Here is a 13043-nt window from a genome sequence, read left to right as displayed (position 1 = left end):
TACGTCACCGGTATAGAACCATCACATTGCTCTCTTGTCCACCTTATCTAATAGAAACTATGTAGGAGTGTAAACCATCAATACAATTATTATTATTTTGAAATAAGTTATGTTTGAGTGTTCAATCACCTTGTAGGAATCATTAGTTTCTCTTTGTTCTTGAAAAAGCCCATATTTACATTAGGACCACCAATAACTATCTCTGCTTGTAGCATTGGTGAATTTGAGGTCAAATACCCACCTCCTTCCCAATCAATCAGCTACAAATGTAAAACAAGACTATTCAGCACAAAATCAACTTAGAATAATATATGGTTCTAAGATAATTGGAACCGTCCTAAGTCAATTTTAAGACAACTATGAGTTTCAGAAGGAAAAAGAAACAAGAAAAACAGACAGAGAAAGTTAGAGCAACCTAAAAAACTTCATAGTGTATTTTAAAGGCATTACATGAGAAATAATTACCAACATGTCCATACCTCAAAGAAGAAACATTAAAAATTATAAGGATATTAGTAATTACAATCCTTGCCAGAAAATATCTGAGAATTATCAAGGAAATGAATAGATTTATTAAAGGAAATATTTGAGAATTTATTAAGGAAATGATCAATCAATTATGAGGATGGTAGTGAAGTTGATAGCTTGCAAGAACATTGTTTACAAAAAATTTCCTGTCTGACATATCAATTGACAGTTGATTTCATGTAATACCTCATAAGCCAAAAATAATTTTACTGCTAAATAGATTGCTTATATCCAAATCTATGCACATCCCAACCTTCTTCAGGTTCTTTCTCTTTGAAGATATACCTGAAGTTGATCCATTGCATAATTCTTTCATCTGCTTCAATGAAACAAGACAATTTACTGAAGGTTCCCTGGTGACTAACCTCTCTTCCCTTTAAGAGATGTCACGCATCTCAGGACCTATATTTAAATCATCAAGATTTGGTGTAGGCCATGTGCATGTGCTACTGCTCTCTATCCCAGATGCCACCATGGGGCTTATTAAGTATGGTTTCACATGTGATGATGAGAGTGGCCCTGTAGGGACTACCTGAGAGGAAACTGTAGGAAAACATCCTAGTCCTAATGATTCTGGATAGGAAGGTGAGTCTCTTAAAAAAAAAGAAATGCTAAGATGAAAACTTGACCCTAAACAAAATCCAATAAATGGGTAGGATTTACTAGTAGCATTTGAAAAGGAAATAATAGGACCTAAAGAGAATGATGTCTGCCCTTTATATATATATATCACCACTCAACAAAGTAAAACTAGGTAATGACCTTTGATTAGACTGAGATGCAGATGTAATTGTAGTGATAACTTGATGATTTGTCCTGTCATTATAATGCAAAGGTACTGTAAATGACAGAAAGGCATCTCGAGTAGAAAAACAAGATAATGAATTGAATAGCTCACTGTTCGCTCTCAGGTCAACTACAGGATGGGAATATGAGATAAAATTCTAAGGTAGAAATTCGTCTTCACCATCATCAAAAGTGAGCCCATCATTCAAGTCAAAGTATCTCAGAACACATGAATCTCCAATGGACAATGCACTAGTGTCAATCTTCAAAGTCAATCCAAAAATTTTAGCACTAGTACCAAGAGGCATTTTGATCAATACATTCTCTCCACTATCATCAACGTGATTCAATTTTAAATATGACTTCAAAGGACTACAAGGCCTGGTAGGAACAAACGGTTCAGCAATTGAAGATATAAAATATTTTTCGCTCATATCTGTGCATCCAAAGCTTGTTGATGGTTCACATAATTGAGAAGATAAATATGCTGCTATTACCCCATCTTCAGATGTTTTCTCATAATTCACATAAATATCAATATCTAATGATGCTCTATTTCATTTTCCAATTGAATTAAATGCATCAGAATCTGAAAATGTATTTTAGGGACAGCATGTTGCAGAGCAATTATTTCTCTAGGGTCTACTCGTTGAAAAGCACTTGTTGCTTTGAATCCTTTTGATCTGATAATCACCCTATGAGTGACCTCAGTTAAAGATTTATTGAATAAAGGTATTACATACTCATGTGATGGTGTGTGTGTCTATGTTATTTAAGAAATGGATCGATCAGATTGCGAATACATAGACACTTAAAATGGAAAGACATCAGAGAAATATAGTAAGAAAATACAAGAACACAAGAAATTAATAAGGAGTTCACCCTATCCTCCAGGGCCACATCTCCAGTCCAGATCTCAGTGGTTTTATTGTGTGTTAAGCAGAGAATTACAATGCAGGAGCTCAATATGAGTCTCCTGAAACATAAATTTACTTGGCAGGGTGGTTCTTGGATTTCCCAAGCCACTGGAGTGCATAGACGCGTTTTCCTACATGCTCAGTCTAGATAGATCCTCTCTAGGATGGCTTGAATCTCTTAAGCTCTCTGGTGCTTGATGCTGCCTTTGGTCAACTCGTCCCTCTCTCATCCATCTTCTGCTTTTGCTTCACTATCTTCTTCTCTATGTTCCATCCTCCTCTCGGGATTCTAGTCTCTTTGACTCTCGTCCTCATCTCTGAATTCTATTTGTGTCTCCTATCTCTGTTCATGGCTTTGAAGCCATTCATTCCCATGTCTTTCTGGTTCCTCTTCTGCCTTCATCGAACCACCTTCTACAGTTGCGCTTGGAGTTCCCTGTTCAACATCATCATCAGGCTCACACGGAGTGGCCACATGTCCTCCTGTAAATAGCACCAGCCTATTTCGTCGGTTTAATTCTTCAGTTACATTCATGGAATGAGTCTTCCTCCACCGTGGCGGTCAAAAATGACCCCAAATATTTACAAACTGCGGCTTAATCCTTCGTCGATTCTGTTTCACTCATCAGGCGCGATCTCAGTCGTTAGATCTGGGGCCTCCAGATCCAATGCCATACACATGTTTCATGCAGTTGACCTGCTCAACTGTTAGCATGAAATCAATGGCAGTTTTCTCTCTCCTCCACTTGCCACCCGTCGATCGTTGAGTGGGATCGCTCCACTTCCATCCAAAACTGCTTACCCTTTGAGGCCACCCCAATCAATACCGCCAGTTTCGAAAGCGCGGGTCCTGTCTTGTCCTTTAGCTCCTTTTTCCTTTTGCCCTATGGTTCTCTGGCTCCCCACACGATCGAGTGCTCGGGGCTTCCCCATTTCGAGCCTTTTCACCTGGCAATGCGCGATTAGCACTAAGCACTAATTGTGCATCAAAAACCTCCTTTGTTTCCCGATCCAGGCCTCCCAGGGGCTAATTTGTCCTCCTGCGTAGTCTCCATGGGCCTCGGTCAGTGCGCTTTGACCGAGGTCCTCGTCGTTCCACGTTGCCTGCCATTGCCACTGGTTTAGGGTGTTTTTTATCACTATTTTGAATTCTTTAGTGTTTGTCCCAACCTGATACAGTCATGGTTCCTCTTACAGTTCTTTATGGATCCAATTCGGATCACAACCTTCCCACTGAAAAAGCTTTTGGACCACAAAAATTTGGTTTTCAAGCATCGACTAAGTGAGCGTATTTCTTTCTCACTTGTCCAATCTCAATCCACTTTACACTACTTGGCTTTGAACCTTTGAGTCCAATTCTAAGGTACTCCACATCTCCCCTGTGCAATGTCCTCACCTTACTGTCAAGCACTGTGTCTTCCTACAATTCATTAAGATATTCAGGTAGCAGGTCATCAATAGAAGGCAACTGACTCTGCTATTTAGGGTCCTCAATCATTGAAGGATCAAACAATCTCAAGTAATTTGCATTTATGACTGAGTATATGTGCATGTAAGCTGGTAAATCAAGGCGAAAAGCATTTTCAGCAATCTTCTCAAGTATCCTAAAGGGTCCAGACTTGATATTCTTTAGCATTTTACCTTCACCTTGCATCATGTCCTTGCTAATATATAGCCAAACTTGGTCACCAACTTGAAAACTATGCTCCATCCAATGCTTATCATGCCTAGCCTTGTACTTGGCTTGGCTCTTTTCCAGTTGTTCCTGTACTGCCTATTGGATCTCCTAGATCTGTTCAATGAATATAGTTTCCTTGTCCACATCACTGTCTCCATCAACCATGGTATCTTTACCAAAGACAAATTCCAAAGGAGACCTTGGTGTGAAACCAAAATAGGTCTCAAAAGGAGATCTATGTGTAGAAGAATGTCTTGCTCTGTTGTAAGCATGTTGCACATAGCACAAGTGTTCATCCCAAAGCTTAGGATGTTTGCTGCGATATCCTCTTAGTAACTGGATCACTGTCTTGTTAACTACTTCTGTCTGGCCATCTGTTTGTAGATGAAAAGTTGTGATTTTCTTCAGTTGGTGTCCATCAATTCCCACAGACTTGACCAAAACTTCCCCACAAATCAGGTGTCTCGATCAGATACAATGGAAGTGGGTAATCCAAAATGAACCCATACATGTTCAAAGAATAATTTTGCAGTCTATTCAGCTGTAATATGTTTATTACAAGGTATCAAAGTACACATTTTGCTGAACCTGTCCACAACAACATATAAATAATCATGACCTTTCCTACATTTAGGCAATCCTCCAACAAAATCCATGGAAATACTTTCCCAAGGGTGAGAAGGAACTGGCAATGGAGTGTACAAGCCTAGTTTTCGGTTGCTAGGCTTGCTTTTAGCACACATAGCACACCCTCTTACATGTCTAGAAACTGTCTCATTCATTTTCAGCCAATAACAAAACCTTTGCAGTTGTGCAACTGTTTTACTTACCCCAAAGTGACCTGATATCAGAGAAGTGTGTGCTTCCCTAATTATCTTCACTCTCTTAGTTTATGGAATGCAGATTTTCCCACAATGATATAAGAGTCGGTCCTTCACATGATAGTCCAATTCTTCTACTCTTTTTCCTTGACTCAAAATTGCTTATACATCTTTAAAGTCCATATCTTGAGCATATTGTTCAATGTAGCTTTCATGTAGTACAAAATTATGCTTAAGTATGGTAGATGCATTTATAATGGGTCTAGATAACATGTCCGCAACCTTGTTATGTATGCCCTTTTATATCTGATGACTAAATGAAACTGTTGTAGAAAACCCATCCATCTGTAATGTCTTGATTGCTGCAACTTAGTTTGGGAGTGCAAATATTGAAGTGGTTGATGATTAGTATGTATTACTGTCCCTTTGCCCATTAAGTAATGTTTCCACTTTTTCACACTCTAAACTAATGCATAAAATTCTTTGTCATATGTAGGATAGTTAACTACTGTAGGATTAAAAGTATCATACTGATAACATATGGGTTTATCGTGCTGTGTCAATACTGCTCCCATGGCATAGTCAGTGGCATTAGTTTGGATCTCAAATGGTCTTTGTAGATCAGGAAGTGCTAGTACAGGTGCTTCACTAATCTTTTCTTTCAAGGTGTCGAAGGCTTTTTGATGTTTTCCTCCCCACTGAAACACCTTATCCAATCCTGTCAAAGCATGTAAGGGAGCTGCAATTGAGGAAAAGTTAGCAATGAACTTCCTCCAATATTGTGCTGCTCCTAAGAATTTTCTCACTTCTGTAGCAGACCTGGGTTTAGGCCAATTCACAATGACTGCCACTTTAGAGGGATCTATTTTCAATGAACCTCCCCCTACTATATGACCCAAGTAATTTAGAGATGTTTTGCCGAATTCACATTTTGAGAGTTTAACATAAAGTTTTTCTCTTTTCAAAACATCTAGTGTCTGCTTAACATTCTTTAAATGTTCTTCCCACGTTTTACTAAAAGTCAAAATGTCATCCAGATACACAATAACAAAATCATCAAGAAAAGGTATGAGTACAACATTCATTAATCTCGTGAAAGTAGCAAGAGCATTGGTCACGCCAAAAGGCATAACCATCCATTCATACAATCCCTACTTTCTTTTGAAAGCAGTCTTCCATGCATCTTGCTCTACAACCCTGACCTGATGGCCTCCACTATGCAAATACAGCTTGGTGAAATAAATAACTTCCTTCAATTGATCTAAAAGATCATCTATGCGAGGAAGGGGATAACAATTTTTAATTCTTATCTTATTTAGTGCTCGGTAATCAATGCACATTTACCACGAGCCATCTTTCTTTCTCACCAAAACGATTGGTGACCCACATGGTGATGTGCTAGGCCTGATGAACCATTTCTCGAGCAACTCCTGCACTTGCTTCTTGATTTCAACATTCTCTAAAGAAAACAACCTGTACATCCCAATGTTAGGCAATGGAACATCTTGTTGCAAAATAATATCATGTACTATTCCCTTTTTGGGTGGCAGACCTGTAGGTTCTTGAAATAAGACATCATACTCTGAAACAACCTTTTCTATATCAGCTTGTTATTCAACATTACAGCCCTCAAATACATTGGTTTTATCATATTTCTTTTCCTTTACAACCATCAGTAAGAATTGTTTGCATGAATTTACCATTCTTTTCATCTTCCCTGAGTTTATGAGAGTATAATTATTCTTGAGCTTATGAGCTCTTACAAAGTATTTGATTCCATATTTAACAAGTAGATACTTGTTCTCAGCTCTATGGAAAATACATTTCTATCATACAAGTAAGGACTTCCTAAAACAATTCCACATATATCCAAAGGAGTTATGTCTAATTCAACCTCATCTACAAATGCTGACCCAAAAGAAAACTTGAGTTTGCACTGTCTAGTCACTTGTAGTTGTGCTTTATCATTCAACCATCCTAATGGGTATGGTTTCTTCTGAGGTGTAGTTGCTAATCCCAATTTCTTTACAATTGCTTCATAAATCAAATTTACTTGTGAGCCACTATCAAACAAAGTATCAATATTTTGATTTTTGGAACCAACTTGAATATGGAAAAGCTCATGTCTTTTTCTCTCATTTTCTTTGTCAATAATAGATTGAGTAGAATTACTAGTAGATGCTTCAGAATCCTTACCTTTTATACCTTTGGCTACAATAGTTGTTTCATCTCCTGAGTCTGACCCCAAATCTTTCTGAATAGTTGCAGCAATCTTCTTCTTCTTGCCCTTGGACTTCTTAGGTCTCAGCTCTGGATGCAGAATCCAACAATGCTCATCATCATGCCCATCCTTTTTATAGTGAGTGCATGAATCTTTTCTTTTCTGTGTAGTGTTATCCTTCCTTTCTTTTCACTTCTACTTTATTTTCTCCTTGCTCTTGTTTGCAATGGGTTGGGATGGTCCCCCAACATCTAGATTTCCATTCTTTCCTCTAGCTTCTAGATGAGTAGCTTGTATAGATACCTTATCTATACTGGTGGGATTAAACATGAGGATGGTATGCCTCATGTAGCTATGTAGACCACCAATGTACTTCAAAATAGTCTCTGGTGAGTCTAATGAGATACCCAACATCAATTTTCTCTTTCTAAATTCTTGAGTATACCCTTGCACACTTTGCCCTTTCAACTGTCGAAGCGTTTGCCAACTCATCATGGCTTGTTGCATGTAGGCCAATGGATAGAACTACATTTTAATTGCAGAAAAAAATTCACTCTAGAAAGAGATGGTCTTACCATGTCTTTTCATATCATCTTGGGTTCTGCCTTCCCACCAAACAACGGCAGTGCCTCCTAGGCGTAGGCTTGCTAGTTGAATCTTACTCATGTCTGAGTCGATGTTCTACACCCTGCAATACACATCAATTTGTCTAATCCAATTGTCCAACTTTTCATAACTTAGCTCTCCATCATATATAGGCAAATCAAATTTAACATCTAGCTTGATCAAAGATGCTTTCTTATTATGCACAGGCCTATTAGGATGTGTGAGAAAGCTTTCCTCTTTCCCTTTTCCTTTGGAATGGTCATGGAAATGAGACTCATCTTCTTCTTTATCTTGTTTAGAACCTGAGGAGTCTTCAACCTTATGCTTTCTAAAGTCCCTATACATTTCTTCTACCATAGACTTTATAGCTAGGAAACATTCTATGAATTGAGTGTTTGGCCCCACAGAACCTTCCTCTGACATTGTCTTCCGATGATAGACTCTCCCAATCTTAGGATTAGTTTCCACCAATTCTCCTTCTCCTAATTTGATCTTTGATCTAGTGAGCATTCAACAGCTAAACCAACACAAGCTTGTCTAACCTTACAACCTAAAGCTCTGATACCACTTGATCTAATAATCACCCTATGAGTGACCTCAGTTAAAGATTTATTGAACAAAGGTATTACAGACTCGTGTTGGTGTGTGTGTCTATCTTATTTAAGCAATGGATCGATTAGATTGTGAATACATAGACACTTGAAATGGAAAGACAACAGAGAAATACAGTAAGAAAATACAAGAAAACAAGAAATTAATAAGGAGTTCACCCTATCCTCCAGGGCTACATCTCCAATCCAGCTCTTAGTGGTGGCGTTGTTTTATTGTGTCTTAAGGAGAGAATTACAATGAAGGAGTTCAACATGAGTCACCTGAAACAAAAATTTACTTCGCAGGGTGATTCTTGGATTTCCCAAGTCACTGGAGTGAACAAACCCATTTTCCTACCAACTTTATGACCCTCTGGTCTACAATGGAGAGATCCCAATGTGGTGATCAGTCCGAACAGATCCTCTCTAGGATGGCTTGAATCTCTCAAGCTCTCTAGTGCTTGATGTTGCCTTTGGTCAACTCAGCCCTCTGTCTTCCATCTTTCGCTTTTGCTTCACTGTCTTCTTCTTTGTGTTCCGTCCTCCTCTCGGGATTCTGGTCTCTCTATCTCTCGTCCTCCTCTCTGGATTCTCTCTCTATCTTCTGTCTTTGTTCATGGCTTTGAAGCCATTCATTCCCATGTCTATTTGGTTCCTCTTCTGGCTCCGTCGAATCACCTTCTATAGTTGCGCTTGCAGTTCCCTGTTTAGTGTCATCATCAGGCTCACAGGGAGTTGCTACATGTCCTCCAATAAATGGTGCTAGCCTACTTCGTTGGTTCAATTCTTCAGTTGCATTCATGGAATGAGTATTCCTCCACCATGGCAGTCAAAATGAACCCCAAATATTTACAAATTGCAGCTTAATCCTTCGTCGATTCCACTACCCCCATTGGGCGTGATCTCAGCCATTAGATCTGGGGCCTCCGGATCCGATTACATACGCACGTTTTTTGCAGTTGACTTGCTTGACCGTTAGATCACGATCAATGGTAGTTTTCTCTCTCCTCCGCTTGCCACGCATCGATCGTTGAGTGGGATTGTTCTTCTTCCATCCAAATCCGCTTACCATTTGAGGGTGCCTCGATCAATACCGCTGGTTTCTAGAGCGCGGATCCTGGCTTGTCCTTTAGCTCTTTTTTCCTTTTGCCCTACAGTTCTCTGACTCCCCACACGACTGAGTGCTCGGGGCTTCCCCATTTCGAGCCTTTTTGGCCAATGATTTGTGATTAGCGCTAATCACGCATCAAAAACCTCCTCTGTTTCCCGATCTGGGCCTCCTAGGGGCCAATTTGACCTCCTGTGCAGTCTCCATGGGCCTCAATCAGTGTGCTTTGACCGAGATCCTCGTCGTTCCATGTTGGCTGCCATTGCCACTGGTTCAGGGTGTTTTTGATCACTGTTTTGAATTGTTTAGTGTTTGTCCCAGCCTGATACAGTCATCGTTCCTTTGACAGTTCTTTATGGATCCAATTCAGATCACCTTTCCAGCCTAGTTATCCTATGATATGAATTGGATTTATTGGGGGAATGAAATTTCCCTTTGACCTAGCAACCACTACATTTGGTGTTACTAAGCCAGTCAATGATACAGTAAGGGGAACAGAACCACTTGTGTAAGGAAAAATTGATAAACAAGAAGTTGATGTGGATAGTGTTGCATCATATTGACCTGCTTCCTCCAATTCAACAGATTCATTTAAGTCAAAAGCAAGTCTTTCATTGAATCATCGATTCCATCATACTTTGTTGCACGGACGGTCATTGCCATAATTTGGTTAGAAGAGTGCAGTTCATCTGACCATGCACTCTGTACTTCTTCTGTTTTCCTACAGAATTCTTCATGTTCTATAAATGGTGAAGATACAACTATAATGCTTTGTGGAACTTCATAACCAATATTAGAATATACCTCTAAAATCTCATTACGTTTGATTTGAACTTTCCTTTCAATGTCACAAATAACAATAAAAATACAAGATCACATCTTTGTAGTAACATTTTTCTTGTCAGAACTAGTAATCACATCATTTCTTTAATTTTCTACTTCTCCAGATGCCACAGTCTACTCTAGTTCCATGCACTCTCTTTTTTCGGTCAGAGTTTCCTAACTATCATCCTTATATGTGATGCTCCTAGCAACAAGAAGATACTCATTACCTTTGTGTTCACCCTTCCTTTGGTTTTCATGTTCAAGTCCATAGGTAAAATGATGCTGCTAGGAATCAAGCATATCAATATTTTTATTTTGTTCATAAGACAAACTTATACCCTTTTCATATTTATCAAAAAACTTATTATAGCGAGACTAATTTTCATGGCCCTCTTCTTTTGCAAACATTGTTTGCCACTTGACATGCAATTTGCACAAAATCATTGTCAAAAAGTCCCGCATGACAATTATTTGGCTCCTTAACATCAGAATTGGAGGCCCGTGTGCATGGAACATATCCTTCACTTGGATTTTCTTGGTTTTCATTTCCAAATTCTACTTCCTTTTCCAGGCAGTGTTCACTACTTCCTTGGTTCTCTCCTTGTACAGTAATGTCCTTGACATGTACTTCTTATTGTTGTAAATTAACTACATCCTATATTTAGTGTCCACCAAGTCCCTCTTGTTTGTCTCCTCTCTATTTCAGATTGTTTTTGACAGTCTGAACCCAATCCATATTTTCCTCTAGTGTACAATTATTCAACATCATAATAGAGCTCATCCCTTGGTTTTTCCCCACCCCTATTTGAATAGGAGTGCTCTTATATTATGTCTTCAATAATGAACTTTATACCATCCTATACCATAACAAAATTTCTAGTTTCCAAAGCCCTCACAGAGGAATTCAAAGCATCCTCAGTAAATTCATGATTTTGAAATGTATCCAAGTTGGTTTTAGAAGCATCTTGATGATCCATGGAATAATGGTCATTCTTGTCTTTCTTCATATTCAACACATTCTGACCTACTACATCATCACTCCGAGGTGAATTGAGTTTGGAGCCATAACATGATAAACCATCCTGGCCTAAATTATCTCTTGTTCTCATGAAATTTGTTACAGAATTGCCTATGACATTTGCATTCTCGTCTTTTGAGATTTCAATCACAACTATGCTTGCCATAAAATTCATCCCATGTTCATCCATGCTTATTGTTGTTGCTTGAGAATGGATAGAGAAGCCTTCATTAGGTTCACAATATTTTCTTCTTTCTATATCAACAGTCCTCGCTGCCATGTCTTCCTTTCACTCTTCCCTTTCAACATGGTCTAAAGATAAAATTAGAGTTGCATTGCACATTTCCAACATTTTTTCACTCTCTTCACCATTAATGGTACACCATTCAATAGGTATAGCACTTACAGATTTGGTTCTATTTCTCTAGAAAGCCTTTGTATTAACCTCTAGAGAGGAATTACCATAAAAAATAATATTCCATTATTTTATCTTCCCATAGTGCACATCCTATTTTTCTTTCTTTCCAAGAGAAAGCCCATGGTTCCCAGGAATTGCTTTATTTGCATTCGATCCACAATTTACACTTCTAGTAGGCAGGATGGGTTAGGAAGTCTTACTATCAAGTATCAACCTCTGAATGTTATCCTCCTAAGAAATATTTGTTCCCTTTTTAGATAATTTTCTAGAGTGAGTCTTTCTCACCTGATGTATTTCTACTACATAACTATGTTTTCCCAACCATGGATTCTTTGTGGCTCTCCGATAGAAGTGAACTTTAGACACTTTTGATTGAAATCTTATGTGGTGAACTAGAAAAGAGGACTTATTACTAACTAAGCATACCATATAACTCTAAGTATGTTCTTTTTGAACTGGACTAGAAACTTTTGCATGCCTGCTCAAACAAGTTTGACTGTTATTCTGTAATTGACTAGAGTTGTTACTTTTCTCTTCCTTACTTGCACACACTGTAAGATAAGTGGTGCCACTAAAACCTAGCATCTTTTAGTGGTACTCCTTAGAACTATTTTTTAGGGAGAGTGATACTAACACCTTGGTAGACCCAAGAGAAACTGAAGTTGATTTTCCTATATCCTCTTGGCATATCCTATTTGAAATTGCTTTTGAAGTGTGAATCAATGGAGCCAAGCCTTCTGAAGTAATTTCAGTAGCATGTCCTGGAAGATATTTTGACTCACTATTATTCATGACCTCATTAACACATTTCTTCCATGCATCAATCAAATACTTTTATTTCTTTTAAATCTTTGAGTTCCTATGGGCGCGCAACTGACCCACTGACTTTCCAACATTACATGTCTTGAGAGCTTCAAGATCCATAGGAAATTTACCAAGGGCCTCTAATAACACAAAAAGAAAATCTTCGTAGGCTTTTTGAGCTTCCTTGAGACTACCACTATCCCCATATTTTCCTCTCTATATTTCTTCAAGCCATCCATCTAAAATAGATAGACCTCCCAACAAAACAAAAACAAGAAACCAAATTTTTAATAGGTAAGGAAAACAAGGCAAAGAGAGAAATGGAATAAAATAATAAATACCTCCTCTAGAGACATGAAAGGAAGCCCCACATCAGAGACAAATTTTAGCATAATGACATCAAACAAATCTCTACCCTTGCATTGTAGCAATCCTCTTACCACTGTTGACTAAATAATCACATTTTCAACATATGGCTTATCCATTTCAATAATTTTCACACTTGTTAAATGAAATGAAATTTTGAGAGAAGCAGCAACACAGTCAACATAGAATCATTTGGTTGCACAGGTAGGAATGGCATCCATCTAAAGGATTTAATGATTTTTCCTACCTATAGAAACAAGCCAAAAATGTTCTTAGCGAATGCATCAACATTGGAAAGTTTGTCACTTAATAAACCAGGCGAGAAGAACTCCTGCAACCAAAAATTCACAACAATGC

General features: G+C 38.3%; 1 pseudogene; it reads right to left on the bottom strand.

Moving 5' to 3' along the window:
* Window positions 1-740: 740 nt before the first annotated feature.
* On the bottom strand, window positions 741-9992 carry LOC149167416 (uncharacterized; annotated as a pseudogene).
* Window positions 9993-13043: the final 3051 nt, after the last annotated feature.

The sequence above is a fragment of the Pinus tabuliformis genome, chromosome 5_1 (assembly GCF_031772625.1).
Source record: "Pinus tabuliformis cultivar Carrire ecotype Pingquan chromosome 5_1, CPIR1, whole genome shotgun sequence".
NCBI classification, from domain to species: domain Eukaryota; kingdom Viridiplantae; phylum Streptophyta; class Pinopsida; order Pinales; family Pinaceae; genus Pinus; species Pinus tabuliformis.
This window is presented reverse-complemented; position numbering and strand designations above follow the sequence as displayed.